Source organism: Megalops cyprinoides, chromosome 25 (assembly GCF_013368585.1).
Source record: "Megalops cyprinoides isolate fMegCyp1 chromosome 25, fMegCyp1.pri, whole genome shotgun sequence".
Taxonomy (NCBI): Eukaryota; Metazoa; Chordata; class Actinopteri; order Elopiformes; family Megalopidae; genus Megalops; species Megalops cyprinoides.
In genome coordinates this window covers 2,790,675-2,796,260 of record NC_050607.1, presented here as the reverse complement: position 1 = coordinate 2,796,260, position 5,586 = coordinate 2,790,675, and positions in this window count along the sequence as shown.

Genomic DNA, 5,586 nt, shown 5'->3' with positions numbered 1-5,586 from the left:
ATGACATCATTTCATTGTCTCATCCACCTTTGTCAGTCACAGTACGTATCCTGTGTGAAGACGTTACCAAACTAATATCAGAGTTTAACATAAAGAAAACCACAAAAAAAGGTGTGAGTGAGGACCTCTGAAGATGTGATAATGCACATCTTCCAGTCTTATCGTCTTTATTTTTTACTCGTGATTTATTATTTTTTCTTTGTGGGAGGATGCTTTCGGGGAGGGGAGGGTAGGGGAGGGGAGAGGGGAGGGGAGGGGGACAGGTGGCCTGTTTGGGTCTGGGTCCAGGCATATCATCCTTTTTTTATAGCACTGATCACATTCACATACTCCAGTGTCTGGATTTATTCCCATGATTCAGAGCGAAGAGGGCTGAAGTGTGCAGGATGGCGTCTGAGGGGGGTCGCTCTCCGTTTCCATCTCTCAAACCCTTCAGCTTTCTCTCTCACTGTCACTTTCTCTCTAGCACAGTATTCTGAAACTTCTTGTCTTCGAAATGATGCCAGTGTTGTAGACTGGATAAGTATTCAGCCAATGGTGATGATCTGAATCAAAGTTTATTTATATTGCTTTTTGTGTCTACAGTGAACCTGGGAATGGCAGGTGGTGATCGACCATGGGTATACTGTATATTTAGATTTTTCGTAAGAAATTTGATTTATTTGTTTTCTATGTTTCTTCCACAATTTACTTTTCCTTCCTTCAAAAATAACATAAATGTCTTCATGAAGATCATCAGTTAAGTGTTGTATGATGTGATATGTAATGTTCCATGTGCTGAAGCCCCTGTTTTAAATACTGTGAAGCTGAAGCTATTTAGATGAGGGATCGGATGTGTGGTCAGTCTGGTACTCGCGTTTCTGACCAGGCTCTCCGGTATTATGCCAGTTTCGAAATGGCATAGACATCAGCTGTGGAACTAAAGCCGTATCAGTTAGTACTGCAGGCAGGTGCGGCTGGGAGTTTCAGGTTATAAAACTGGAATTTGTGAAGCCGCCTTCGCGGTGAGCTTACACAACATTGGGAACTTGCCTCAATCTTCAAATATTGATCACAAACAAATTTACCTCATTAGAATAAGGATCTTGTCGCTTCACATTTTATTGAAATGAAGGGAATGTGGAACTTGTCTTACATTTCTGGCGTGGTCGTACTTATTTTTTTCCATACAGGCCAGCTATAAGCAGCTAACAACAGTGTAAGATTTCAGCTGCAGTTTATGGGGAACGTTTGAGGTTCTGTCTCATGGCAGCGTTGCTGGCAGCCCCAGATCCACTAGCCCAGCATCTCTGAGCACAACTGGAACCTGCTGTGATCCACAAGCTTTATCGGGGCTGCTGGCCAGTTTCATCCAAGCCCCCTTCAATGCATCAGTAAAATGTGACCCTGTTCACATAGCTCAATGTTAACATACGTGCTCAACACTACCAGGACCCTCCCTGAATTATGTAAAATGTCCATATCAGCATTTCTGCTTTTATTTTCAGATTTTTACCTGTGCTGTTTTCATCTCTCCCTCTTATACCCAGTGTCTTAAGCTGTCTGATTTTTACATTTCTTGTGCGTTGTTCATTCCTATGCATATCCTGGACTGTTTCTTTGCTGCCGTGTTCTCAGGATCCTAGCCAGAGCAGTGCATTGGAGCTACTCCAGTCATTCAGTAGTAACCTGGCAGGGGTTGACACCAGCATCCTGGATTCATGGAAAAAAAAAATTCTAATGAGAAGAATGAAATGAAATCAACCTCTGTATTTTATCCCTGTAAATCTTCAGTACAAATTCTTATGTTTTAAGTATTGCAAGTGATTATAGTAGATGAGCAATAATGAATCTGTAATCTAAAAAAAATAAAGTGTAAACAAATGTATTTGTATTGCATTCCTTTTTGTGATACTGGATATAACTTTTTTTCAGGGGTTTTTTTTTGGGGGGGGGGGGGGGGGGGGGGGAGAGTATGCCTTGTAAAGATACAGTCTTGACCACTGTAGGTATTTCTAGTGAGTCTTTCATTGGAATGAATTGTAAAGAATGAAATGCATAATATGCTCCCACAATATATGATAGACTAAATAGATGGAATTTACGACAGTGTTTAATTAAGCCTTCAAGAAGCTTTTCACAGGTATCATAAGGAGCAATATTGTCCTTTATTTCTCCTCCCCCAGGGGTGAATCCCATCCCTCTCTTACCTGCTGGCTGGCTCATTGTCTCCAGCACTGCCTGGTCCACCCTGTGCATCCTCACCTCTGAACTGGCATGTGTGGGAGTTGAATCTACAGGTGGACAGGAGCACATCATGTCTTCAGTGCTCTGGCCCACCGATGGTGAGATGGTTACCTGGAGAGCAGAGGGGATTGCAGCAGGGGTGCGGCAGTGTAGCACAGTGGTTAAGGAGCAGGACTTTTAGCCAAAAGGGTTGCTGGTTCGATTCCCCACAGCTGCGCTGCTGCTGTACCCACTTCACAACTTCCACTTCCGCTTCAGAGCTCTGGGACAAGCGACTCTTCCGTTGCAGTTAAACCTACAGTCTGAAAATCCAATTGCAAAAGCATTTACTACAGACAACGATAACGCACAGTGTGTGGGTGGGAATAAAACCCACAGCTTTATGGGGAATGGGGGGGTAACACCAGCAATAACCCACTGAGCCATACCAGAGCTCTTGCTTCAGGGGACTCATCCATCATATTCAATTCTACATCCAGAAAAGCAAATCGGGAAGACATTCGCTTCTCAGGTAACCAGTGGAACTCGGGATAAGTACAGGCGTAAATGAGGAACAGGATCAGTGACCACTTCCTTGCCTTCCTCTTCACTTCCTTTCCTGATGCATGAATTTCACTATATGATTGTTACAGGTATTGTAAATTCATTATAATCACACAGGGTTTCAATACAAAGGGTACAAGGCTGAGTAATAGCTGGTTATATCTGACAATGCCCAGGACAGAGAATGATGATTAGCACTGATTTTTTTATTTCCTGCTTCTTATAGAAGTAGGTGGAGAGGTGTAACTCCATCAGCTTTTGAAGCATCAAAAGACAGGGAAATGACGGCAGTAATTCAACAGACAGATGTACATAATTTGGCACTTTGAGCTTCCCTTTACATCAGTGTCTGGCAACTTTGAACAGAACATCCAGGATGCTTCTTGAAGGATCTTGTGTTGCCACAAGATGGCAGCATTTTTAAGTTGTTTTCTCGGCCAGATAATTAGCTTGTCCCAGAATTTATGCACCCAGGAATACACCAGATTATTCTGTGCTTCAAATGGTCAGTATACAAGCTTTATGGTCTTCAAGCCTCTGTCCTGCAATCCAGAAGAGTAGGTGCTCCTGGATTGTCATTAACCTTGAAAATACTGGAATGAGTGATGTTTTTTTGGATGAGACACAAAGAACAGGGTTCTTTGGGGAAAGAACTATAGATCTCCTCAACAGAATATATGAAGATTGGAAAAGGGCTAGGAAGTAATATGTCCGGAGAATTTTTCTCTATGGTTTTAGTATAGCAGTTGGGTGGCTCATATGCCATATGTGATATTTTCAAAATAGATTGTTGGCTGATCTGTTGATTTAAAAAAAAAAAATGTATTATTGCCAGGTAGTTGGGAATTGGGTTCATAATGATAAGGTTACAAGCTTGATTTCTAGTAAGAGCATTGCTTGCTATTATACCCTTGAGCACAGTACTTATCCTTAATTACTTCAGCTGTATAAATGAGCTCAGCTTATTGAATGAATAATAAATTATATATACATATGCTGAGGAAATTAATGTGTCCTTTTCCTTTCCATTTCTTCACTTTGCCTCTATTTGAAATCCTCAAGTTTGATACAGTCTTTACTGCCATCTAGTGGTACAGATTGAGATCAGATACCTGAGAGGGAGGTGATTGTTCTTGCTCTTTCATTAACAGAAAGAAAACACAGAAGCCGCTGAAGCTGCTTAATTTCCCACAGATGTATAATTATGATTATCAGTATATTTGTGCCCTCACTGAATAGGAGTGGCAAACAGATATCTGCCTAATTCCAGTCGTGGAGAGCCACAGTGCTTCCGGTCAGCTAGATATTTACACCTGAAGCTGCAGATGAAATGGTGTTATGTCCAAATTAAGTATTTAATAATAGAACTCGGCTGAGATGGGACACAATTTAAAAAAAAACACACAGCCGGTCTCCTGCCTTTCAGGGACTGAGTTGCCCACCCCTGAGTCAGTGTAATGTCAGTGCTCTCTGATGTAAGTGTATCCAAGAATGGCTTTGAGGCGGGGCCCAGAGATGTGATGTCAGAAGACAAGTGCAATCTCAGTGCTACACTGGCAGCGTATTCTGCATCTCTCCGGATCCCTGTAAATTACACTGTTCCGTTGGTTACGTAATCGGTCACGTGCATTCTACGCCCGTATGGAGAACTTACTACAGCAGGGTATTAGTTCCTCCTCATTACCCCATGTGTATGTAAAGAGAAAGGCCTCTGGCAGTATTACCCAGGACTGTGGGTACAGAGGAGGGGGAGGAGTGAGTGCGTGAGAATCCAGGGGTCACAAAGAGGGGGTGCTGTGCATCCAGGGCTCCTCTCCGCACTCTGCTTCAGGTGACCAGTCCCAATGTGTTCAGATTACACCATTAGCATGCAGCATGCATTATTTGGACCATGTGCCCTATTTTACCCCAACTGCCCAGCTACCCCCCTCCTTCTGTGTCTAAATATCCAGTCTGAAAGAAAAGATGAAAAGGCACTGAGGCCTTTTAATAATAATAAAGGTGATGATGATGATGATGATGATTATTATTATTATTATTAATAATAATAATAATAATAATAATAATAATCATTATTATTATTATTAGTAGTAGTAGTAGTAGTAGTATTATTATATAAAACCCAGGGAATGAGTTTGCTTGAATGTGCTAAGCATTTGTAAACCAGTCCTGCAAGAGTCATTCACCTAACATGTGCATGGTATGAACATCTTTTGCTTTAGCAACAGGGTTTGTTTTCAAACATGTATTGATGCTTCCCAGAAAACTTACAATGAGTGTCAAGCTCCAGTTAGACATACAGTACAAATCAAATGCTTCTTGTAAAATGAACTTGGTATTACTGGTTAGAAACAGCCCGAGGTGTTCTTCGAGGACACGGACAACCTAGAATTCAGAGAAAATTAAAGACTGCCATTAAAGACACGGTATAATGCGGTTACTTGAATACAGACATCGGAGTTGTTCTTAGAGGGGTGTTTGTGCGTGTGTGCGCACCCATGGGACCCGGTTCCCATCCAGGAAAGAGTGGTACTGTGTTACCGTATCAGTGACAGGGCTTAAGGAGCAGGCAGGTGCTACCCAGCAGGACTGTCCTCTCACATATGAGCTCCCCATCTGTGTCCTTCTTCAGGTCCTCGTTTGTCTTCCCGGGGGGAGGACGGGGGACACTGTCCTTTGCTTGTCACGACACAAGGCTTCTGCAGGGGGCTTAATTACAGAACGGTGTGGCAGCAGCATGGAATTGTAGGTAAAAAATTACTGGACCAAACTTTAACCCTTTGGACCACGGGTTCAAGTGGGCCACTATTAACCTTG